This window comes from Struthio camelus, chromosome 6 (assembly GCF_040807025.1).
Source record: "Struthio camelus isolate bStrCam1 chromosome 6, bStrCam1.hap1, whole genome shotgun sequence".
NCBI lineage: Eukaryota > Metazoa > Chordata > Aves > Struthioniformes > Struthionidae > Struthio > Struthio camelus.
In genome coordinates this window covers 42,182,235-42,209,166 of record NC_090947.1, presented here as the reverse complement: position 1 = coordinate 42,209,166, position 26,932 = coordinate 42,182,235, and the positions used below count along the sequence as shown (strand labels likewise).

At 39.0% G+C, this 26,932-nt stretch overlaps 1 long non-coding RNA gene across 1 annotated transcript; it reads left to right on the top strand.

The window, feature by feature from the left end:
- The first annotated feature begins 2,499 nt into the window (after window positions 1-2,499).
- LOC138067727 (uncharacterized) lies at window positions 2,500-26,846 on the top strand. The gene is made up of 4 exons (XR_011142104.1): window positions 2,500-2,590; window positions 8,754-10,428; window positions 11,085-11,165; window positions 22,422-26,846. It is a non-coding gene; the product is annotated as an uncharacterized lncRNA (long non-coding RNA).
- The last annotated feature ends 86 nt before the right edge of the window (window positions 26,847-26,932 follow it).

Genomic DNA, 26,932 nt, shown 5'->3' with positions numbered 1-26,932 from the left:
ATTAGCGAGCGAGATACTGTTACCCTGGGGCTGCTGTAACTTGCATACATGCCCTCCTTACTATTTCAAGATCTTTGAATTTATTTTTTTTTTAAACACATATAAAAGCACGTATGGTTGAAATAAAAAATAAAGCAGATGCAGATGATACTAGAAAGTTCAGAAAGCTCGAGTACGGCAGTGAGTGGAACCATTAGGGCAAAAACACACTGGTTTTTCTATGGTCAGTATCTCTGTAGAAAAAACAGCAAATTTTAAACATCTTGAAAGTAGCAGGTTTTGGAAAAAGAATTCTTTTTTAACTCTAAATACGGCAGGGTCTTCACCTCTTCTTCCCTATCCAGCTAACTGCCATTACCTTTTAGTAAAAGTTTGCCTGCTTAGCGCATATCCATTAATTTCATTTTGGAGAGGAATATGGTCCGGTCTCACTCTGAGGATGGTAATGTCTGTAAAAAATATATCCCTGTGCTAACAAGAAATGCCTTTTAGGAAGAAAAAAAAAACACACAAGAGCCTACTTTAAGCCTACATCCATCTACACACATTCTAGTGGCAGCTTCATCGTTTCGCATTAGCCTATATACAGTTTAATACCCTTCATTGTATAGATCATACTCACTAACAGTGTAATTGCTATTTCAATTGAGCAAAAGCAGTTTTACCATTTATGCTGCTAGTCTAAATGAAAAACTACACCTTCTCTTGTGCTTTCAAAAATATTTCTGAAGATAAGAACAATCAATTTAAGTGGAACCAACTCCAAAATGAAATGCACTTGCTGCAACCAAAACTGTTCGTTTAGACTTAAGGAGAGGTGAACTTATTATTAGTTTAATCTAGTCATATTGGAGATAAAGCAGTTCATATTTTCAGAACCGAAGAATCAAAATTATAATTGTTTTTGTCATTTGCACAGCAATTTTACTCCTGAATGCGTTGTTTTAGGCAGGAATTAATAAAAATTGCATGCGCTTCAGGTGCTGTGTAGCTCACCCTTTTCCACGCAGCCCAGCCTGGAGCTGTGAATGCTCCTTTTCTTATTATCAGTTAATAATTCTCTCTCATTGAGGCAAATTAGGAACTTGACTGTGTTAGAGAGTCCAGAACGCTGCTAGAGGCAAAAAGGGGCTAAATGGCAGAAATTCCTCTCTGAGCAAGATGCATGAAGCACAACATTGTGTCCACCACAAAAGCTGCTCTGTATTTTTGATCCTTTCTAATTTAATTAGCCCAAGAGGTAGCGCATTAATTTGCCAAGAATTCTTCTGATGCGAAAGCTGCCCTCATTGCAGAGAAGGGAAAAAATAACCTGCCTGCTACAGTGGCATGCCAGTAATGAAAGGGGGTTATTTTTGTGTTACAAATGGCATTGCAGGGTTACAAGAGACCTTTAAACCTTTTTATCTCTGGTTGGGTCATATGTAACACAGTGTAACACAAAGCACTAATTAACCAATTCTGGTCCAGAAGTCTTTTTAAATGCTCAGAATAACAGTGTTAGAACCTAGGTCATAGACAACTTCTTTTTTTTTTTTTTTTTAATTTGAAAAAACTTATGTGCTGTATTAAAAATAGTATTAAAAAACAACCAATCAGCAGCAGAAGCCCCTTTCCATGGGATTCCACATCCCAGACATTTATCCTGGCTTTGTTTTCTTTATGTTTAACGATATTCTTTATGTGGGCAATCTGGAGCCTTCAATTCCCTTAGCCTGTCTCTTGGCTCTTAATGCTGTATTTGTTTGGTAAATTGTCTCCATGTTAATCTTCTTCATCAAATACTTGGGGTCAGATTTGAAAAATCTTTGATCAAATCTACTACCACCCAAGCTTCTTCACTGCCATGTGCTTCCGATATGTCCTTATGCATATTACCAGTTCATTTACTCATTAAAGAACAACAAAAGCATGCATAGTATGAGAAGACCTTCAGGATACTTTGAACTGTTTATTAAATCTATGAAATCCTGACTTTTTTTTTTTTTTTTAAAAGAGATAAGAATGTTTTCAGGGGATTCCTGTATCCTGCACAACCTCCTTCCTTCTCCCTTTTTGCACTGTAAAGTTCAGAAGTCACCCTACAAAAAGTTCCAGCACACACAGATTCATTCTGCAGCACGAAAAGTAAATTGCAAATAAAAGCAGTTTTTATCCTTTCCCCCCAGGAATGGAAGGGCACTCGGCCCTTGCAAGCAGGTCATTACTGCTGCACCCCTTGGAGCCCAGCAAACGCAGCGGGGACGCGCATGGCATCCAGCCTCGCCATGTTTGCAAGCGCCCCTTGGACCTGGAGCGCCAGACAGCTGCTTGCAGGTCAGCGAGGCACAAACACCAAAACACTCGCATGAAACATCCCCTTACCCATATCCACTTGCGGGCCACTCACATGCTCTTAAACATCTCTGCTAAAACAGTTGTAAAAACAAACACTAAGGGCTTAAACCAAAAGTAAATATTTCCAAAAACTTTTATAAAGCATTTTCCCTGACTAGCTGCAGGCCAGGAGGAGAGGAGCAGCCTGGCTGTGCACATGGGGCGACCTGGTAGCAAAGACCTGGTGGAGGGACCGGGGAAAGGACCAGAGAAGGTCAGTGAAGCTGCTCAGGGCACTAGCAGGATTTAGTCCTTCACTATTACTAGCCAAGAGTAGTATTTACTTTATAGCGGTTTCCAATAATGTGCTTTTCTGTTGTGTTTGAGGTCAGAAGGACCACAGAGTGAGCCACTTCCAAATCAAGCCCGAATCTTTTACTGCAGGATTCTCTTAGCTTGCATAATCATTTATTTATGTTTATATTTGTGTTTTTTTTTTTTACAGTATATGGCACCAAACAAGTCAAAGTTAATGGGTTTAACCAAATGAAGAGCCCCTTTTTCTATTTAAAAAAAAAATACACATTTAATGCATTATGAAACTTGAAGGAAAAATAAGGCTGTCTATGCCAAATGCAGCATTTTTGAGTTATTCATAATCAATTCCTTAAAACTGCTTTTTAACTACTTTTACATCAATATCTCTAGAGATAGATTTTTCTTAAGAACAGGGTGAATACTACGCTTGTGAAGTATCATTTGAGAATTGCTCTTTTTTGTTTATTTGTTTGTTTTTTCCTCCTCTGCCTCTCTCTGTCAAAATGACATCTAGTACCTTCTGGACTAAACCCTTGCCTCAGATACTCTCTTACATTAGAGAGCCAGTGAAAATGGTACCCCCGCTGCCAAATTTTGCATATGTGTAATTACATTGGCGAAGGCATTGCACAGGAACCTCCCAGCGACTGTGCATGTGAAAAGGGGAGGGGGGAGAAAAACAACCTTCCGGAGTGCCACTATGAAGGAACTCCTGTAGATCTCGTGTCGTTTTGGTCTGATTTATGAAGATAATGTGCTAGAACTGATAAAACGCTCACCAATTGTGGGCTTAGCTTGGAGCTGGCTGTGTCGCTGCAGGGGAGGAGAGTTATGAACTGTTTGAGCATCATCCTAGAAAATTCATTGGAACAATTCAATAAACAATGGAGTAAGAAGATCGTTGGATGTGATGACGCACTGGGTGAGAGCCTTGAAGTCAATGGGAGGTTTGGCATTGATTTTAATTAGGCCAGGATTTCAGCCAATAAGCTTTGGGTTTTTAGCAGCCCATTGGGAAAGTTGCCAATGTTGGAAAGAGAGAGGCTGGCCAGCAGGAAGAGGAAGTTCGCGGATTTCCCTGCTGCGTCAACTTCCTTTCTCCAAGTTCACGGTGGGTGACCAACCTTGCACTCTGGCTCAGCACGAGCAGAGTCGGGATCCATGCGGCTCCACACGCACAACAAACAAAACCAGGCACTGATTTTTCCTCTTCCACTTGACTTCTAGATCGAGACATTTACAGACAGCCTTTGCAGGAGAGGGGCTCTGCCAGGTTTGGCTACAAACACTCAAAACTCTGAAAAACTGTAAAGCACAAAGTCAAGCCACTCGCTTCAGCAAGAGAAATCATTATGCAAATACTTTGAAATCAGTTGTCTATGATGAAAACCATCTCACTTAATCTCTACTGGAGAGCCAGCACATCAGACATGCAATAAGTAGTACTTTCTAGCTTTAAGGTACCATCCTTTTTCCTAGAGTTATTGATGAGTGTTGTAGTTTGAATTTCAGAGACATGGTACACTCCCAAGGTAATGTGTAAATGGTAAATGCACTTGCTTCCTTAATGCAGCTTCTGAACAAAGGGAAAACTCACTAAATAGGGGAAGAGGAGAAATCTTATTAAAAGAAAAACAAACAAACAAAAGCCAGAACACAGAATAAGAGTGCTGACTATATTATGGGAAGCAAGAGGCAAAAGAATCACTAAGTAAGGTCTAAAAGAATCAGTTAGTGAACAAATTAAAAAGAAAAAAATGGACATAAGACTACCCTTTGGTATTAGGATTACTCCTAGAGTCAAAAGTCTCCTCTCATCTGGGCGCACATGCAAGAGCTGCGGTTTGCAGGGCTTGACCTACACGCTCTCCATGCTGGGAGATGCTGCCTGTCCCCGCGATGCGCTCCCAAACACTCAGAAGCACGAAGGCCAAGGCGCTGATCCCAGTCCCAGACGGGAAGAAGGCAGCATGCCAGAGACTGGAAACAACCCCAGCCCTGTGGTTCATAGTAGAGGCGGTAAGGAACGTAAAGGATCGAAGAAAGGATTTGCACTGACTCTCAAGAGTCTTTAACTCTTGCCCATGTTATCAAAAGCCAGCCACAAGGCATTGCTTGTTGTTGGGTCTTTTTGTTTTCAAGTCTACAACTCTACCTAGTAAACATATGCTTCTTTAACTACCCCATGTCAAAATTTAGCATTTGAATTTTCTCTTCACACTCGGAGTATCTGAGATGACGAAGACATGAGTTATGGGATACCTTGGTCGGCCCCAGCTAGAAAGTCACATGATCTTCCTTTTGCAGGATACCTCAGCGCCCTTCTAGCCAGAACTGGGGACTGGGGGTTACTGGAAGTTTTTGAAACTTCTGCTGCAAAAAAACTGCTCCAAGACTTTGGTGTTTTTCAGAAACAAGGGCAGTGTTAGTGGCAGAGATCAAGAGCGCTTGACCTCAGCTACTCCAAACATTATTGGAGAGCCTTCCTGGAGATGAAGTGTGTAGATCATCTGGTCTCACCTAAACAAGTCAGGAAACTGAACCAGGACGCCCCACACCCTTGGCTAGTGGTTTCTCCACGAGGCTATTACTTCAGAGTAGAAACAACACCATGTTACAAACCTAGTGCATTATTACTTTTGGCTTCTAGAACAATGGTCCAAGGGGAAATTTTTCTCTGAAATAGTTTTCTTTCATCTTTTTGTTTAACCTGAAACAGAAGTTGTATGTTTTGTTTTGTTTTTTCCTTTTGCCAGTATTATTTCATCAGTCACCCCGCAATTTTGGCCTGTAAATGGTGGAATCCATTATTCACTGCCCTTAATAGCTGTGATTCCACAGCAGCTTCAAGGAAAGGGAAATCCTCCTATAAACAAATCCTCTTCTCTCATATAATTTTAATGCCACCAACTGCAGTGGTATTACTCCCCAATTATAGCAGGATAACAGAGAAGGAAATTGGGTCCTATAAATGATTCTGAAGTGTTACACGTAGCCAGCATATTTTGGCAAGAATCTTTCCTCTCCAGGTGACATATATATTAATTAGCAAATATTATTCTTGCTGACTTTCCACTTGGTCTTTAAAGATTTTGGGGCACTTGTAATTTTAAAAGATTTTATAGAGCCTAAAGTATTAGCTTAAATTTTGCCTAGCCATCACTAAAAAGCCTACTGTCAGGCTAGAAGAATCCTGAGGAAGTTGAATAGCAGATTAGAACTAGGAATTACCACATCTATGCAAAGTAAGTTTCCATGCATGCAGAGATAGCTTTGTATACGGTACATACAATACTTCAATAAAGTAAGAATTGTTCAAGGGTTAGTTAAAGCAATAGAGGTGTGCTGCCTCAAGATGTCCCAGAACCCTGGGAATTAGTCTTATAAAAGTTTCTAGTGCAAATACTTGTTGAATATATTCCTAAAAATTAAATCTTTAAACTCCAATTGTTTTTAAGAACAATTTTTAGGAACATTTTTTAGGCACAAGTCTTTTCATGCCATTTTTTTTTTTTCTGAAGACCCTAACCACTTCTCAAGCATTAATGTTTAGGTACACTTGTGAAGCTAATATCATTTTGTTAGATGAACTAAATGAGATGCAGATTTTTTTTTTACATGCACGTTTATGTAAATACATATATTTAGATGTATAAACTGAATTCCTAGCAAGTAGGTACCTGCTGCTGCATTTTATCTCAATTCACTACAGTAAATATTCAACACTGTTGATTTTAAAGATCATATCTGCTTGCAAGTAAGAGGCAAGATTCTTAGTCTTTTGAACTAATCACAAGACCAAAAACTGTCCTTACACTTATGGGATAAAAACACATCAAAGAGCACATGTTGAAGGAGATGACGTCAGTCATCTCCATTACTGGCATTTTATGATGCAGTAGAAGTGGCCTTAAGTAAACACGAGGCTAGCAGAAACAGTTAATTTAATAGAGGTGTCATTTTTGAAGATGAGCACTTGTACTCTAGACAGACATATTGGGGTATTTTTCCAGTCATGAAAGGATCATTAGTAATCATGTAGTATCTCCCACAGATTTCACTGAATTTAAACGTTTTCTCAAAGGCAGTTTCTTACCAGAAGTTCTAATTTCTCTAGCTACACCAAATTCATGAACATGGAATAATTATTTCAGTGAAATATGTAATTTTCAATGCTCTTGTTGAAGTAACTAGGACATCATTGACCTTCACAGCCCTATAAAGTTAGCCTATCATGTGCAAGAACTACCTTCAGCAGCACAGGGAAAACGTAGAGGACTACGTCAAGTACCTGTGAATACCAGTTCAGATTTTTCCAACAGCAGTTTTCACAACACAGCAAAGACTTTCAACTTCCAACACCAGCTACAACAGTAAGCCTTATTAATCCCTACAAATTAACAAGCACCAATTTATAGATGATCCTGCACCTATATACTTCAAGTAGCATCTATAAAGTAACTAGGCACAAAGCTATGGGCTCCCTCACCCTTCCTTTTTTGCTGGAGGATGTGAGGTTTTCTGTTGTTTATTTGTTAGTTAATAAGAAATCCTATTTAACAACTATCACTTTCATGGTACCTCTACCTTGATCAAAGGCAAATTCCAATTAAGAAAATACTTTAACTTCTCTCCTCCTTGGAGACAGGGCTTGATATTTAGATTGTCAAGTAACATCTGTGATTGACACATACCTCAACAGTAATTTCCTGTTCCTGCTCATATGCCATCCATAAAACCCAGGAAGTTGTAATAATTTTATTGGATATGGATAACTTCTTAATACTCTGTGCAAGCATAGCCTCTGAAAATTATGATGCTCCTAGCACAATCATACGTACATAAAATTAATCAGAAAACATTATATTCCTTTAGCATACTCTACTGAAGGTTTTTTGCAAAGTATACCAGTAATGATTAGCTTCGGCAGATAACTTATCAAAAATTGTCTGCTGCCCAACTCCCTATTAAGACTTCAGTATTTACCCTAAAGCTGCAACCTTCCCTTTATTTCTTTTGCTGTTCCAAGTTAAGGCCACAAACGATATCATGCAAGCTTAGGCTTCTGTAGAGAGAAAGTGCGGGTTTCCCACCTCGCTATTTGATTTGCTGCTAGGATGCAGCCCTGAAGAGGGCTTTGCAACACATTGGTTGAGAGTCTATAGACAAATCTTTTTTGGGGCTCCTGCCTGCAAAGTATGAATAACTTTTATCCCATTCTTCACCTATTTAGATGGTAAAATCAAGGCAAGCTTGAAAGGGGAGGGGGGAAGGGAAACCCACACACCACTCCAAAAAACAAACAAACAAAAACAAAAAAGACAACAAGAGGAGAGCCCAGGAGAGCCAGCACAGCTGCTCCCCTCACAGCAATGCAAAGGGATGGACGGAGATGACTTCCAGCAGTCAGCCATCATCTCCAGGCAGTAGCTTCACCAACGTGTCCCTCCCTTGGGTAAGGCCACCTTGACTTTCCAGGACACTGCCCGCAGCAACAGCTCCATAGCTGTTCTAGTGCCCTCAGCAACCCCAGGTGCTGCTGCTACCGTAATGATTTTTTTGCCTAAAGTCAGCTCTTTGTTGATGTCAACATCAGCAGTTTTCTCTCTGTTTAGTTAGAAATTCTCACCTCTCTGCTTTTTGGACGTTTACTCCAAATCTTCTTTGTCTGTTTCCACATCTTCACGCTACCTACTCTAAACGCTCTGTTTTCACACTGCTCTTTTCTCTCTCCTTCTCTTTAGGTAACTCTACTCCACCAAAACCCTTTCAAGATACCCACATCTTCTGTTGTTAAGATTAATACGGTATTTGCAAATTATTATACTGCTCATTTTGCACATAAGTTATGACTCATCTCCATAGGCCTTCTCTCTTCAATATCTCTGCTGAAAAACCTTTCTACCAGAAGCTTCAGAGCAAAGATTGCCTCTTATTCTTTCCATGCAGTAGCATGAGGCCCTGATCTCAACTGGGATCTGTTCATGCTGTTGCAATATTTCCCTTTCTTCACAGGTTGAGAGACTGGCTTGCTCAAGTTCCTAACAAAAGACCTTTCGCCAATTTCTAGATAAAGGAAACATTACTTAAGGCACTTTTCCTTTTTCCTCTTTTTTTAGATGAAACATTCTAAATATTTGCAGCAAGACAAGTTCTTGCATAGAATAAACATGCATCAAACCACGGAGTAGAAGAAAGGATGCAGTGAAGTCCCAGGAAATGTCTCTCATGTATCTCGGCACTTACACCTAGGATGAGCCAACTGCTGCCCTCAAGGGTTTGAAAGTATTTTCCTTAAATGATCTTCACCTCATCTGTCATGCTGCATTACATCATAAATATTGATGCTGTAACAACAAGTTACAAGTAACATACATGCTTCTTTTCTTCTCCCCACTTTTCCTTTTTCCCCTCTTTGTTTTTAAGATAGGCCCCAAAAACCAGATATTTCTGCAGAAAACAGAAGCAGATCAAGTATTTTTAATTAGTCTTGGGTCATTTGCACTCATAATTTCATACCCACATATCTTTAATATTTATAGCAGACACTGAAAAGATTTAACATATGTAGTGATTTTCACCAAGTAACTCCATACTCTTCCTGAATACAAAGATGTAATTTGTCACCATTTATACAACCTGCTAAAAATCCAGCTAGTAATTCATGTGAACAAGCTCTTTCTCTAAAATTTTAATTAAAACACAAATGCCTTGCACACTTCAAATTGTAATATCCTGTACATGTATTTTAACTACTGCCTGATCAGAGTGGGGTTTTATAAATAAGATGCTTTCTCACATCTGAAGAAGTTCTATGTCATTAGCTGAATGCAGTAAAATATATATTTAAGACCACCCTAAAATAGCAACCCTAATGAGAGGCACGTAAAGCAGAAATAAAACATTTAAGAAGTAATAACAGCTGATAGAACCAAAAGCGAAGATAAGTTAAGACTAAGACAAAATACTAGTAACATGGCAGCAATTACATATGTTTTAAAGAAAGGTTCGTATTGTTGTGAGAACACTGAGTTTTTCAGAAAGGAATCCATAAAGCAAGAAATTTACCATAAAATTGAAGCAGTACCTCACATGAGACCTAGTGGTTGTTTTACAGCGACTCTGTGCACTTGTTGGTTCAATGAATACAAAAAATAAGTTAAGATTATGATGCATAGGGGATAAAAACAGCCTCCAAATATATTTTTTCCTCAATACTTCCTAACTAATGCGTCCCTATTGCCTTAGGAGTCTTTCATGTTAATGGGAGGTTAAAGCAGTAATTTTGGATACTCACATTTGTGTGTCTGTATATATATTGACACTACATGCAAGCTACATAAAGCTGTCCACCAAAGGCTAAATTCTGCTCTCAGATGCCTACACACAGCTCCAACTAAAGTCAAGGGGAGTTGCGTGCACATATCTAAGGGATAACTGGCCCCAAAATGCATTTCTCAAGTTGCTGAAAATCTCCCTGGAACAAAATGAAAGTGATAATAGGAACAGAATATAATAAAATAACTGTACTCTCTGGAGACCCTAAGATCACATCCTTTGTTTCTCTGAAACATTCTTTGGTAACTTTTCAGCTCTGTCACTTTTTATTGCCCAAGTTCCATAGTATTTCTTTCTTCATCATTGTCTCTTACCACAGCTCTGTAATTTGTCAGTAATCTTGGTGTCTTAGAAAAGATACAAAGATTTCTCTAGACCTGTCTTCAGAAAGTGAAGATATATAGGAAAGAGAGACATTTGACGAATAGACACTCAACAACTATTCCTGGGAAATATGTAAGTTTTTTTTCTTATTATAGTGTTTTTCTGTTTTATCAAGAACGATGATTCATAATTTCTGGAAACTAGGGCCAAGTGGGGTGAAAGAAATTATTAATATCCTAAGAATATACATGCCTTATTCCAGTCACAGACTTATGTTGACCATTGCTCTTACTACAGAACTTCTCAGAGATGCTTTGCATTTTCCTGGCCAGCCAGGATGACATTAGCCAAGGGAGCAATATTTGCTTATATAAGTTAGATTAACAATACATCTCATAGCACAAAAAAATACTGCTACTCTGTATAATTATCTGTTGTGACCCTGTTTTTGCAAAGGTTTGCTCATAACAGGTGATTCCCACAATGTGTGTACATTCTAGCTTTCCAACTAATAGAAATCAAATCGTAATCTATATTTCCTTTCTAGAAATAAATCATTTTTCCCCTTTGCTTTAACACAGGTTAGATTAAATTCATCCTGAAAAAGGAATAGCGAGAAGTGGTTACATGCTCCAGTCAGTTTGTGTAATCTGGCTGTATTTGTGGCTTCTACTTTTCTGGGAAGAAGGTCTCAAATGGCATTAGTGTATTTCTTGTATTCTCTAGTCCTAAGGGAAAGTTGACCTTATTTTCATTTTCCCACTGACTGATTCTTTGGTTTGCTGCAGAATTCCAGGAAGAACTTCCTGCAGGAGAACAATATCTGGCACCCATTTAGCTGACTAAGTGAAGGAGCAGTATACTAAAGGGTAGGTCAGATTTTAGTAAATAAGGTAAATCATTGTTATCCTGGATATTGGACCTCTGAGGCAAAGCTGTAACACCTTTCAGGAAGCTAAGAACAGTGAGTTGAAGACTGCTGCTCTGTTTGTAACAGTAAAGGCACAGAGGGTCATTCTTTTATAATGCCTACTGTGCTTTTCTTGCACATCTTTATTCTATTAAAAAAGAATGCATCAAAAGTGTTTCCACTTACTTCAGTGCTGGGGGGTTGTTTTGTTGTTTTTTTCCTGTGACTTTTTTTTTTGGGGGGGGAGAAAGAGGAGGAAGAATTTTCTTGGCTGTTTCTAAAAATGCATGCAGTTTTGGTGCTATACAGGCAGGATTAAAGTAGTACAAGCAATAAAATAGCCAAAGAGCTGCTGGCAGGTCCCCTAGTAGTTTAAGTACTAATATAAATGCACCGCGGTCAACAAAGCAGCTCTGGGTCAAAGCTGCAAGTGAAAGCCTCTTGTCCTGTGCTATGCAGTGAATCCACACTCAAAGAGTAGTTTTTGTCTTGGTTTCTCAAAGTGACCACCAACTGGCACAGCAAAAGTACCAGGGAGTTGAAGTCTGCAGAAAGTTGAGTTTATTCTGCCTGGAGATCACTTAAAAGGTGGAATCCCTTTGCTACAAGCACCAGTGTGCCTGTGAAGCATTTTTCTCATTTACCTAGCCAGATCAAGCCATAAGCAAAGTAACAGAAAGAAGGGACAAGAAAAACATAGCAGCAAGTTTAGAGAAGGTAAGCGGTCTCTTCCTTCTCCTATATCCTACCACACAAAATCTGTAAATCCATAGCAGAAAGAGGGTGCAGCATGGTTGAGGGCTCAGCTCCCACACGTGGGTCAGGGTGCTCAGCAAGGACCCTAAAACTGTTCTGAGCACCACAGAGCTCTGCGGAGCAAGTACCATACAAGCTAGGCGAGTCTTCAGGAAACTTTTCCCTTAGTCTCCTCTTCCCCAGTTCAGATCCGAATTGCTAACCTAGATCCAAGGAACACTTCCTGATGAAACAACATGCTTGTGCCAAAACCCTGTGCCAGGAGCAGCTCAGTACATTTGTAACAAAGGTATATCTTTAGCTCTAGAAATCCATAAGCTGCAATCACTCAAAGCTGGGAAAGCATCTCTGAAAAGCACGACTCTCTGCTGGCTTGCCTTGCTCACGTAATCCCCACCAGCTACCCTGGGCCCAGGAGTCAGGACTACACAGACAAGCTTTCTACCCAGTATGGCCTTTTTCCTGTTTGCATTTCCATTCTAGCATCTAAGTTGTGGCCACAGACACTGGATGTACGAGTGCCTACAACATTTATTGAAACTTTTGGCTTATTTCTTTGTTCATGAGTCTCTGTCTGACCCAGGAGTGGGTTTGGTACAGCAGTACATTTCTAGTAAATACCTACAACTCATTCAAAACCCCCTTTCAATGTTGACACCATTCTTAAATTATGTGGTTACTCTGCACTCTAATTTCAGCACTTTTACAGCTGTTGAGAATCCATTGCCTTAAAGTGTAAATCCAAAAAGGATTAAATGAAATTTAAAAAACAGAGCCTTTTCTTTGAGGCAAACAGGCATATGGTTTTAAATATTTCAAATTTCTAGCTGTACCTGTGAAACATAAGCCTAAGTAAATCACAAGCCTGGGCGCTAGTTAACTAGACTAGAAGCTTCAGTATACTTAAATTAGAAGACTTTTTAGAAGACACATTCCTTTGAATTGACTTTGGCAGACAGATTAAGACATATCGCACCAGCGCGGCAATTATCCTAAACTCTGTTTGGGACAGTATAAGTGATCTGCAGAGAGCAGTTGCCCTTGAGATGAAGGGAGCAGCAAGGCAAAATACACTGGTGTGTAACAGCCACACACTTCTTGAGGGAAAAGTAGGCTCTGGCAGAGCTCCAGCAAGGGTAGAGCAGACAGCTGTATCTCACTTGGAAAGTGTAGGAACAACCTTCTGCGATAGGATGAAAAGGGGCTTCTTCTCTGTGTGTACCTTCTTGTAATCTGCAGTCCTTTTTTTGGTGCAACTTTACACTAATGTTTTATTATTCTCACTGGGGAGGAGCATGTTTCTGTAAATGCATTAGAAGTGTAAATATATTAATGCAATACTTTCTCCCAATTAAATAATTTATATACTCCCTTTATAACTGAAGCATGAAAGACTATGTGGCTTTCTACTAATATTTGAAATGGCAATGGTTCAAGTACTGCCACTTCAGGGACTTGACAAGTTGTAGGTAAAGCAGGAGTGTACGTTCCGCAGCAGTCACATTATCCAGCATTCCTGTATTATATTGTACTAATTCATGTACCTGTGGTGTCTGCTATATCACGCCAGTGGAAAGTAACATCTATAACACATACTAAATTTTTAGTGCTTTCCCCTAAGTGTGAAATAGGAAAAGATATATATTCCATGGTGCAATATTAAAAATGTATTTTTCCTCCAACATTTGTGAGAACCTGTAGATCAGACCTCTACAACAGCTCTCCCCAGGCAGGAAAAATCATTTCCTGTCTCTTTTCCCATGAATTTTGCTGCAATTTGCAGGACTTTGTGGGAAATTTGCCACAATTTGTGGGACGCTTCAGTCCTCTATGGGAGTTTGCAGTTGTGTACTGTTGCAGCTTGAAGACCTCATTGAGATATAGATTTCATATGGCGTGATTTAAACACAGTACTTCATGTGGGGATAGAGAATGGACTTGTTTGTTCCAGCTCACTAGGAATGACGTATTACTCCACATTCATGGAGTTGTGAAATCAGCTGGACAATCAGGAGCCCCATTCATGAGCTATAGGTCAAGGATAATTACTGAGCAGAAAAAGTAAACCTGCTCCACAAGCAAATTATGGCTCGAACAGAGAGGATAGCTTGAGGAAAAACAAGCAACAAATATTATATATACATCACAGAGAAATACTTTTACCTCACTTTTTCCCTACCTTTCACAAAATCAGCTAAATGCTCTCTCCCAGCTAACAAATGGGTAGTGTGGCAGCTTATGGGCTATCCATCCAGACATTTCAAGTGAATGGGACAGCACGGTGTCATCCAAAATAACTACACTGAGCGCCAGAGAGAGAAGGAAGCACCTTAAGTGATCATATTTCCAGTACAAGTGCTGTAAGATTAAACATCTAAACTGTACCTTCACTTTTTTTTTGCTGCTGCTTTTGCTTTTAAGTTTTTGCACTAATGAAATACCACTAGCGCTGTACTACTGCTTAACATAGACAAAATTGTCCTCACTGAAACTGTGTTAAGACGAAGAGCATGTTATTGCACACATATATGTTCATGTGAGAACATCCTTTACTTTCACATTTCTGTTTATTAAAGTAGACTTTCAGATTTAAAACTACAGAGTATATCATTAAATTTATTTCAGCTGCTTAGTAGATAAGGAAATACCTATGAGAGGTGTCCATTAATTCAAAATTAATAGGGTCTCTCTACCCCCCAACTCAGAAAGAAGCATTTCTACTTGATTCAACATTTTTCCTTTTCATGTAACAATCCTGGTTTTTTTGTTGTTTTTTTTTTTTTTTAAGCGTGGATGAATACATTTCGACCTCTAGATTGTTCACATATTTCATTTTGGTTCTACATGATTTCTTAATGGCTGTATTGACCCATCACAAGGCAATAAGTTGCCACATCTACTCTCTGATTGGTGGTGCTTAAAACTGGCATTTCAATAAAGAAAAACCAAGCCAAAATATTTAATAATGGAGTAGTTTTGTCTCTCTACAAACATCTACATCTACATTACATCTACATACATCTACATTAATTCATCTTATGGACATAATCTGAATCTGCCTGAGAAGAAATCTGATTATAAAGAAGTTTTAGTGTCCTTTTGTTTCTTGACTTTTGGGCTGATTTCTGTTATTCCAAAGCAAGTGACAGCGAATTGCAAAGCTTCATGCTGTAGATTTTACTTTTCAATGCAACCTTTTCAAAGGAGAAGGCTTTCCCTATGAAAGAGGGCTATTTCAGTACATTTTCCAGGCACTGCTACCATCTGATGAGTAAATCGAGCCCCTTACCTCCTTTAGAGAGAATGTGGTGAACACTTAGCACCATAGCTGTTAGCAAAGGCAGTTCTAACCACTGCCAACAGACCGTGCTGAAATTAAATAATTTCTACCGATAAGTCTGTGAACTATTTTTCTGACCTTTGTAGCATTTGTTATAGATAAATTATTCAGCTCAAGTTTCTCATCTTCCAGATAAGTTTGAGAACATGCAGCATTCTGTAAATTCTTTTTTGATAAATGCTGTGGACACGACAGCTAAACCAGTTTGAGGAAAGTTACCGCTCTGCTTCACAAGAAGTCATCCAAGGCCCGCGCTTAATCATACTTTTTACAACTAGAGGTTTTGCAGAACACTCTTACACTGGATGCCTTTTCATCTACAGCAAAAGCCACGGATCTAGCGCTTAACGAGACAGACAATTAATAATTCACACACACACATTAAACCAGGTAATGCCATAAAATGGGTGAACCTGCTTTTTAGTTAATTTTTAAATAGCGCTTCTGAACGCTGAGGGGACCACAAGCACCTCAACAGTATGTAATATTAACACACAAAAAGCTACACACAACATTTATGCGAAAAATCAACAAAAGCACGGGATTTCAAGCAGCAGATGCTCCATCCATAGGTGTTTGTGAGGCAAGTGACCACTTCTGTGGGTGGTTTTTTTTTTAAGCAAAGAAAAATGGAGACAGCTTAGCACATCTAGAGGGGAACTCCTGGAACGTGCCTTTTTGTGCTGCCGAGTTGTGCAGACGGACGCTTGTGACCATAAGAAATCCCCCTCGAGCCCGTGTTGCTCCACAAGGTGACAGGTTCCTCCTGTGGGTACAGCTTGAGGCTCAAGGCCTTAAAAACACACAACTCCATGTTTCTAAATACCCATGGACATGCTTTCTACAGTCTGCTGGCTACAGCTAATACGTAGTTAATCCGCTAGTCAGTGTTTCTTGAGTTGGACTTGCCATTCCGACATGCATTTAGGAGATTTTAAGAGACTGTAGTTTACCTGGGCCAATATCTTAAACTTATTCAAATAGAGAAATATTTGACAAATTTTTTTGAATGACGGATATTCTTTTGGTGTAAAGCCTAACTACTTTAACCCTCAGCATTCAGTGGTTTGCTAACTTCTAAGCAGGTATTTAAAGTGTAGTTAGCCTAGGATATCACACGCTCAGCCTCTGGAAAGGTCTTAAAATTGCAGTGTATGGTAACAGTCACTATAAGAGATTTTGTGGCAGTCATCAAGTTATGTTTTGGTGAAACTTTACTTAATACATCGATTCTGGATTTTCAGTTCCAAACTGTTAAGCCTCCAGGTTTGTGTTTTGGGGTTTTTTGGGGCTTCCTCTTCAGATTAGCTTACAAAATGATTTTGGAGTTTCCCATGCAAATACAGTAGCAAATGTCCTTCAAAATTCTCATTTATGAATAACTCACTTAGAAAGAAAAAAAATGAAGGAAAATACAGTCTCTTCATTTCACAAGGCAATCAAAGAAAAATAAAACAACCAAAAAACAACCAACAGCCACCCACCACACACACCCCCTGCAGAGTGAACCACATGAAAATGCACGACCAGAAACACATACGATCTGATTAAGCCCTCCAGGAGGGTCACAGTTACCTGCACCACAGATATTTCCAACTTCATAGTCCCCCTCTGAGGGCCAGCAGAAGCTGGAGATTACTGTTGGACCATTCTATAATTTACCAAACAGGAACTGGAAAAAGTCCTATTTGGATGAACTTTCAAAGGGAAACCTCAGCAGCTTTCCTCCATACATTTGCATAGCGGTAGCAAGGACAGAGCAGCTGCTCCCACCCTGCCCCAAGATTGTTTTTCTGCTTAAGAAATAGTCATTTACTTGGGGGGGGGGGGGGGGGGGGGGAGCAAGCCAATATGGCTTCAGTAACTGAATTTCCTCACTTGCCTAACTCCACTCAGTCAGGCAACCAGAACTGACACGTGACTTGTGACTAAACCGAGACCAACTCTAAACAGAAAACTTGGAAAACAAAACTAATCGTCACAGATCTTGAGAGTCCACTTAATAACAAGTGACAGTTTTTCCCCCAGTGGAAAAATTGCCATTTTCATATAATTACTTTCCATTTTTCAAATTCAAAAACATGCATATTTTGAAGAAGAAAGCCTGCTTTAAGATGCCTACATGACCCTACCTATAAGGCGCTAGCCAGCATCACTATAATAAAGTGTCATTCAACGGATAGCAAATTTACATAGAGTACTAATGCATGGTAATACATGTAATATAGCTCCGTAAAAGGCTGAATGAGATGAAGTGATTTCATTGGCTTGGGACCGCCCAGATGAGAGTGTTATTATCACACAAATTAGTATGACTTGAATGTCTCCCTTTAAACGTATTAGGATAACAATAAAGACAGTTCACCCTAATGTGACCTTCTTCTTCCATAACATTTAACACAGTCAAATTAAAAGTGCAAATCTGTTACCACTTCAAATAAAAAGAAATAATATAGAGTACTAAAATAATATGAGGTACATCTTAAAAAAAGCCATTCCAATTATTATTAACACATACTTTCCGTTGGAAAGAGACCAAGATCTGAACAAGCAAAAATGAATTACAAAATTTAAGATTTATCATCTTTTAACAAAAGCCACTGAACTAAGAATTCACAGCCTCAATATATCCATTAGCTCACTTTATGCTGTAGCCATTTCCCACCTTTGTTTCTTAAAATCTTTAATTTCATGTACACTTTGCAAATGGAATAGGACTTCAGAGGAATCTGAGGGAAGAGGTTGAATTTTCACTATTTTTGACAACTTCCATTAAAGAGATTATGTGGGTTAAAACTCCTTTTGCAGCCTTTGTATGCAGGCTCTATATTAAAGTATATGCTATTCACAGTATTACATGCCTGAAGAGTTAATATCCTGTTCCAGCAAAGCAGTCATCGAGAAGCAGAACTGTACTCACAAGATAGGGACCAAAGTAAATAAAAATCATTATTTAGACAGCCAGTAGGCTGTCTAATCAGGCCAACAATTTCCAAATCAACAAAATGATCTTTGCAGCAATTTCTACAGACCAAAAGAGGACGCTGCACAGAGCTTAGTCCTTACCTGGCAGAAGTCTATATCCCTTCAAACATGGATTGAGTTAGACTGATTAAAGCAGTTGTGAATGTGGACCGTAACACAACGGGAGAAAATGGGTTGTACGGCGGATAACGGATTTAACTCATAGAAGTTACTATTCTACTACAAGCCACTATTTGCCAGAAGAAGGGAGAAAGAGGGTGCTACATTGCTCATTTCAGGAAGGAAAAACAACATTGGCACTTGTTGCTGCTAAAGTAGTCCTGACACTTTCTGCCAGAGATTTAATAGTCCTGCTAGGTTTGACTAGATAATCTACTGAAAAGTGCAAGAGTATCATTACAATATGGCTGTAGCAATGTTCATTGATATCAAGAAAAATTAAGTGTCTTTTCTTAAATTTATTGTCTTGAAATGCTGAAATAGTGATGGAGCACAAGTTATGCAACCTTCTCTTTGTAATCTACCGTTACCTGTTAGTGCCATTTAACAATTTCAACTGTTAATTAATTTTTAGTAGAAGTGTTCTGTTAGAAAGATGCTGTAGAACATGGCAGAGCAATACACCGTATTACTGTATGGATTCCCCTACTTCTCTTCACCCCCTGCAACTTAATTACCCCTTGGAAGTGGGTTGAGAGGCTGTAGCACAAGAGCAGGCTGAGTTTGAGCCCACATGACCAGGTTCAAATTTTACTTTCAAGATTAAACCAAAAATACTGCGGAAGTACACACCAGCCAAAATCTTGGCTTGACTCCAAAATCCATAATTAGTCAAACTTAATCAGACTTTTCAGATGTCCAGTATATTTGAAATTTCCAAATATAAAGCAATTTACTTTATTGCCTATGTATGATTTTTATATTCCTGACCTCATGCATCTGGCAATAGATTTTTCAAAGCACAAAGGGCAGCCACGCATTCAATCCCATCGATCTTCAGTGGAAGTAGGCCACCTAAGTAAACCTTTATGCATTTAATATCTCTTGCCTAAACCTGCAAACGACAACCACTGTTCTCCATTTCACAACATAAGCTTCTTATCCCAAAAAGAAGCATCAAAAGATAAAGACCTTAAAATATTAAGCAAACTGTTAGACCTTTCTTCTTTAGAAGAAAAAGAAAATTTAAGACAAAGCCAAGTATTTCACTAACCAAGGAAAACAGGATGGTGTCAAGCTCTAGGTCAGGATGTTAATGGTGTTAGAACAAGTCCTAGGGCTAAGGTTAACGATGGTATCTTCCATCATAATCCTAAATGTAAAATACATGCTATTATTAGAATCTCTTATTCCTAATCCTGTTAAATTTCCACTCTCACAGTGACTTGGAGAGTCAGAGAAATAGAGCACAGGTCAAACAACTCCTCTGTGTTAGAAAATTTCTAATTTAAACGGAGGTTCTTTATGCGTGCATATGAGTAGAAGCCAATTTTCATTTAATCTGCTCCCCCCTCCCTTTTTCCTCTTTTAAATCAATTTTTTTGGTTGAAATCAAATTTTTAAAGTAAAATATTTGCCAAAACCAGAGAGTTGGTGAGAAAACACTGGAATTTCACCTCTGCCACTGCAACTTTAAATAAAACTCAAGCAATATTTAGGCAGTATGAAGAGGACAATTACCGTTTACATTCAGGAGGCCAGGGTTGCAGCACTTGTAACTACAGAAGCTGGTGGCTCTGACCAAGCACATTCTGGTTTTCAGAAACATCTATTTCACAGCAGGCATCCTCAAAAATCAGTTTTTTGGATAAAAACTGCCTTACTAGCAATAAATCTTCTTAAGCCTATACATAAGAATTGCTGGAGGATCCAGGCCCTGATCTGGGCCACACAGAACGGAGCCAGTTGTGCAGCTTTGCGGGCACAAGCAGCCCGGGAAGCCAGCAGGGATTATTTACAAGCCAGCTCAAATCAAGACCCCAGCGAGCAATGCCTACCCAGTAAGTGATCTACAGATCAAATAGAGGACTTATCTGTCGACGGCTGAACTGAATCCTCCATATTCATAGCTTTCTATACAAAAAGCATCTTCAGAAAAGCACCCATAGCTATCTCAAGGAAAATGACAGTTGAAGTGTATTCATTTGCACAAAGTGTGAATTCAGTCCGAAAATGCTAAGCAAAGGGAAAGCCACATTAATGACAACAACTGCTGAAGCTCAGGAGCCAATACTTGGCCACACACGCCTTTTCTCTTTTTAAATGACTTTTCAAAAGTCTCTTCCATCGAAGTTGCCATGGCTGCCCATTGGTTTGAGTCCCTAGGCTTTTGACTTTGTAAATTGAATTAAAAAGTTCATCCCGGCCTATGAAAATATCGTATAGGAGTCTACCTCATCACGATGTACAGCTCATATCTTGCAGTCTTCATAATCTTTTTGGTATATCCATCCTTCATCTCTCTCTGTCCCAGCACTAGTAAATGCTCAGCTCTAATGCAAATACAGCCATAAGGTATTTAACATGTTACTCAAACTTCAAGACTAAACTTAAACATCCCCCAATGTTTATTTCCTCCAAGAATTTAATCAGCTTGTGCACTTCTAGCCCTCCCAATGCAACTTGAAAAGTTTGGGGTTTTTTTGCTTTGCTTTATTTTTAAAGAGCAAACTTGCATTGTTCCCAAGTAATAGCCCAGGCCCTGCTCCTTGTCAGGGCAAGTGACCTCATTGAATTCAGTAGCACTGAGGCCTTAAGAAAAGGTATATTTTCACATTTAAATTTTCTTATACTGTTTAAACAACAGCATTTTATCCTTGTTTATTTAAACTGATCTAAAATTTTTAAGGAGAATTCACTAAGACACACACTAGAAACGTACCTATAAAATTAGGACCAGCAGATGGACATTTGCACCCCCAAATTGGGTAATTACATGGCTAAATTGCCATTTGCACATGCTATTACCTAATTCGTTTCACACATGGACAGAACCTGCATTCCTTATGGGCTGCAAGTACAGAGGGCTCATACGGCCAGAAGCACCGGGAGGATCTCGAGCACAAGGTTTGGGCAGAGTTCGCAACAGATGTATTGGAAAGGTAAAGCCATAAGCACCCTTTTATGAATATTTGATCCTTTAAAAAAAAAAGTTACAGAAGCAAACTGCAGCCAAACTGCAATAGTTTCTGCTATCATTATGAAGTGCAAAATATTCTATTAAAATGGTGCCATTTGCAACATAATGCATTTTAAAATTATTAAAGATGTTTGATTTTTCAAGAAAACCAGTTTGGAAAAATATGAAACTGCTTCAGTGATTTTAAAAAGTAATATGCTATACATTGCTATAGTCCAGAACTGAGATCGGTTCCAAATTAAAGCACCTATAAAACATCTGTAGTGCTCTGATAATTTTAAATCACTTTACACTGCTGAAGTCCAGATTCCCTATCACTTTCAAGCTGAAACACTTGTGATAAATTTGAAGAGCTCTAATAATTTTAAATCATTGTGTACTGCACATGCTCAGAACCTTGATCACTTCCAAATTCAAGGGCATATAAAAATTTGAAGAGCTTCAATTATTTTAAATCACCATGTGCAGTGTATAGAGTGATTTAAAATTGTTGTAGTGCTTCACATTTTTTTTTTAAGCACTTCAGTTTGGAAGCGAGTCAAGAAGCATTCCAGGCTAACAGTTCAAGACATATTGGACTGATTTTAAAATGTAACACTAGGAATTGGAAATTAAACGATTTTTTTTTTGGGGGGGGGAGGGGAAGAGAATTAAAATACTTAACATTTGCTTTGAAAGGGATTGAAGTTATGAAAAATATCATTCTTCTCATCAGAAAAAAAAATTAAGACATTAAAGAGAATCTTACTACATTATATAAAAAAAACAGAGGAAAAATTTCCCAAAGCTTCAGCAAGATATGACAGAGATATATCACATTCAAATTCCTGTTTCTGCACCTGAAAATTCAGTGATAACATCCTTATCCTGGTGAGGTTTTCACCATGTGACTGAGATCCTCTGGCCTTGACCACTGGCCTAAGGATACTACTCTCCAAATTTTTGGACTTTACTGACTTTTGCTTAGTCTTATCCTATTCAATGTTTGTCTCCAGCTGAGAAACGATCAACCTCGCGCAGCGACAGCCTTTGGGAATACATCTTCCAGGACTGACTCGCGCGGTCAGCAGTTCAGACCCAAGAAAACAGCAGGGAGATCTTCCAACGTCTACAGCCATCAGGAAGCGACCGGGTTTTCCAGAGCGCGCAGCTGCTCCCGAAATCCTGTCTCTTCAGCCTTGAGCTCCTTTTCAGCTATTTTGAATATCCCGTTTCATTCAGTGCTGCCTAAAACTGGACTTCACAGAGGGGAGGAGGGGGAAGAGGAGGAAAGAGGAATGTTATTTGTTTAACTTTGTGGCCATCTTTGTTGCCTGTAGGTTTTCACATCGAGCCGGCCTGGCAGTGCCCAGGAAACAGGGCATTCTTCATAATTCTGCTTCAGTGAAAACATACTGTCCTGCAGTTAGCAGGAAAAAGGGAAAAAGAGCCTGAAGGCGCTGGAATAATTAAGCGAATGCAGTGACAGCTGTGGCAGGTCCTGGGCAGGACTGGCTCCACTGAGCTGAATTAATGGCATCAACAGCCCAGCATCTCCATTAACATTTGATCATTAATTATTACCCTCTGACAGTAAGATCTGAAACCTTCTTATGAGTGGCCTGTTATTAATCTACCTTACCTGCCCTGCAAATCAGACAGGCTCCCCACCTAAACAGAGAATCTTCAAGTCATTTTTCCTCCCTTAAAAACAAAAAGCACCACCACCAAACCACCTCAGCAATTGCTTTTAGGATTAGTTTAGTAAATAATACACACAGAACTACTTTTAAATTAATTGGGTGCATTCTTAAAGCATCAGCAACATTCCTAGAATATTCTTATGTTGACTTAAGCATAATGGTTACCTAGTATATGTTACTAGCTGTTTGCACTTAATGTTCACAGAGGAAAAAAACATGAGCGCTGCTCTTGAGCTATTTGTCATAACCAAATGAAGGACTCAATTTTTTTTAAAACTCTGCACAGCTGAGAACATCTACTAAATATGGTAACCGATTTATCAAACTAAATTCAGAAATCTGCTATCATCTCAATACCTATCACAAAAGCTAAACAACATCCTGCACCTTTAGATCAAAGAGGCAAATAAGGATTAAAAAAAACCTAGGCTTTTTTAAAAAAAGGAAAACAATAGTGAAGGCCTAATTATATCACTAAATTTGCATTTAGCAACCTTTGCACAGCCATTTGGCTCACCGTCTTGTTAAAGAGGAGTTGCAGCACATTAACCTTTTTTTTTTTTTTTAAACTATTCCTACAATCAGCAGTGAGGAGCAAAAAGGAGAACCTAATTCTCTGCTGGCTGCTGTGAATCAGAAGAAACTATTCCCCAGTTAGAGGAGAATCAGGCTCACTCCATCTTTGTGCAGAGTCCGTGGACCTTCCTTCCACCACTCCACCTGCCTCATTCTCCACTCTGCTTTTGCTCGCTGATGCTGTTGCAAGCATTGACCAGAAACAAAACCCAATTAGTTGCCTATTTGATCTTTTCTCAGAGGCACAGGACAATGCAAAAATCCCAGTGTCAGGTGTCCTGCAGCATGGTGGTTTTTCTGATAAGACCCAGATAGACATGAGCAACTAAGACCTCTCCAGTTATTGGGAGGGGGAGGGAGAGAAAGAGGAAGAGCTTACAGGTGGCAGGGAACTGCTGAGTCTGCTTCTCTCCTGGGCCCTATCTGCTCAGCCCTGAATGATGAGACAGGGCCATCTGGACCCAGGACTCAGTTATGCCCCGGCCAGAGAGGAGCACAGTCAAGCACAGTCCCCAGAGCACAGCAGAAGAGTCAACCACCTAACAGAGGGACTAAATCACCACGCATGAACGACACTAATGGTCTCTGTTGCAATGATTTCTTTTAGAAGACAGGATTTAGGACAAAAACCAAAAGTAGTCTTGAAATTTCTCTGCAGTGCCCCAAGAAAAGGGAGGAGATTAAGAGTTTTCTACATATTAAGATACCATCTCCTCTTCAGAGACATAGTTGCTTGTATTGTTTCAGAGCTAACATAATAGGATATATATTTTCAAAGAGGGCTGTGTTTCAGACCAGATGGTTTCTGTCTTCTAGTAGAGAAACAACAACTACACAGTTGCAGCAGTGTTCAGCACTGAGTCAATGGCACCCACATTTTCAGGGCAGACGAGAGTGTGATTTGTGGGAATCTTAGTATAATTTAAAAGGGCTTTTCAATAATTTAGTATCACAGTTTGCTGTGAAGCTGGCTATCATGTACCATCTCAAGTAAGCCTATTCTGGTTTTGCATACAAATGTATCTGTTAATACAACACTGGCAGGATATGCCCAGATTAGGCAGATAATGGTCACTGTGGCTATCCCACAGTTCTGAATTTTCAGGAACCGAAAAGCCCGTTCGCCAACATTTTACAATTCAACAGTACCTTTCAAACAAATAGCTCAGAGTTAGGATATGCTTCAGAAAGTGTTCCTTTCTGTAGGCCGGGAAACGCATATGTGAAGATTAAGGCCAAGGGTTTTCTTTAATATAGATGCCTGATCCTAGATATCTACAATCTAATTTTCAGAAACGATGAATTCTGCTTTCTGCCATCCACTTCAACTAGAAACATAGCACGTACAGCACTTCTGTTGAAGCTGAAGCTATTTCCTTTGTGCCTCACTCTGCAGGTGCTCAAAGCTGCAGACACCTTTGAGAGCACTGACCTCAAAGACTTGCCGTAAGACAAAAACATGACAAACAGTAGCAACAGAACCACCATTTCTCCATCTCACAGAAAGCCTCTTCTAACCAGCAGACACCAGCCCACCAATATCCCTACACACGTGGCGTGAACAAAGGAATTGAGGTTAGATTATAGCAAAATATGGATAAAAACATCATTGCATAAACATGAATTATCTTGTCACACAAGTTTCTATGGATTCCTGCAACTATATAGGGAGTTTTACCACTTTCAAACCTTACAGGTATTTGAGGATTTAAAACAAATAAATAAATAAGAGAGGCCATACACACACGCACCCCCCAACACACCATGAACCACCCACCCTACAAGATGCAAAACTTCACAGAAACTTGGGGTATTTAAAATGCCTAAGTTATTCTACATATTTATCTAGAGATCAAAACATTTTAGTAGTCCAACTTTATCATTACAAGTTAAAAGCATCCCTTTTCTAGATATCCTTGTATAGAAAGTACTGGTTAATCTATAATTTTCCACATGAAAAATCACTTTCTTTGTAAAACAGGTTATTGCTTCATTCTTCTCAAACATCATGAAAGCATCATAGAGTATCTTAGAAGGAAGAGAGCTAAATGGAAACAAACACTGAATTAGGGAATGTGCTCAACTAGTGAGAAATAATCTGGTTAGCTGGAGAACAGCAGTGCTCATCACTCATAGGTGCTGCAGACATTCCTCTTTTATTGCTATCTTCCAGAATATATTTGTATCATAGCATTATCCATCCTAATGTGGATATAGCATGTAAAAGTACTTGAGATACCTCTCTAAATATGTATTTCTGCATATACCGTAACAAAAACGAAATAAGTCACCACTCTCCCCCTTACACTGCGGATAAGCAAAGTAATCTGAAATAAAACAGAAACAACCTATGCAGTAACTATGATTTTGGCAAAAAGCCAAGAGAAGTTTGGGGACATGGGTCCTAAAGGTATTACAAGTGATCAGACCAATTCTATAATGGTTTTCCCTGGCAATTTGTTACCACTGCCATTTTCTACTTCATCCAGACCAGGGTTCAAATGACACGCAACATCCATGCACACACGACCACCTTTCAACAAATATTTCATAAGTTATCTGTTATCCTAATAAATCCTTCCATTTCAGCTCTTCTTAATCTATAATACTGGAGTATGATTAATGCCACATATGAACTTAAAATACTCAAATGTTATGATACCAGAGATTTACTAAAATGATCATGATATTAACAACATTTTTTTCTTACTGGCTTTACAAAGAGCTATGCCATGTTGTTTTGGATTGGTGTTAAAAGAAGAGGATCAGGTTAGCATCTAATTGCACCAAAGTTAGAGACCTGAAGTTCACGCAGAGAAAAAGCTCTCTGATGAATAGCTTGAATCCACTTCAAATGTTTGTTGCATTTAGAGCAAAGTGGGTATTTCCTTAAAGTAAGCAATCTGAATAATTTATAAGTCCCTAACAAAGCCAATAGCTTCCCATCTTTCTCTCTCTCCAGAATCAGATACTTTTCAAATACATTGAATGGTAATGGTGTGCAATACACAACTTTTAAGTCTTAATTGTAAACAAAGGTGGTGGTAGGGAGTTTTGCAGAACACTTACCCAGTGTGGACAGCCTTCAAAAATATTCCTGTTTCTAAAGGACATTCAACTGCATTAAAAAGTTTTTAATGATATTAAAGATTTTTAATTGCCAAAAAGCAAATGTATGGGGAGTAAGTGTCCAGTTTCCTTAGCTATTTTTTATCCAAAAGCGTAAGTTCTTACATAACCTGTACCTA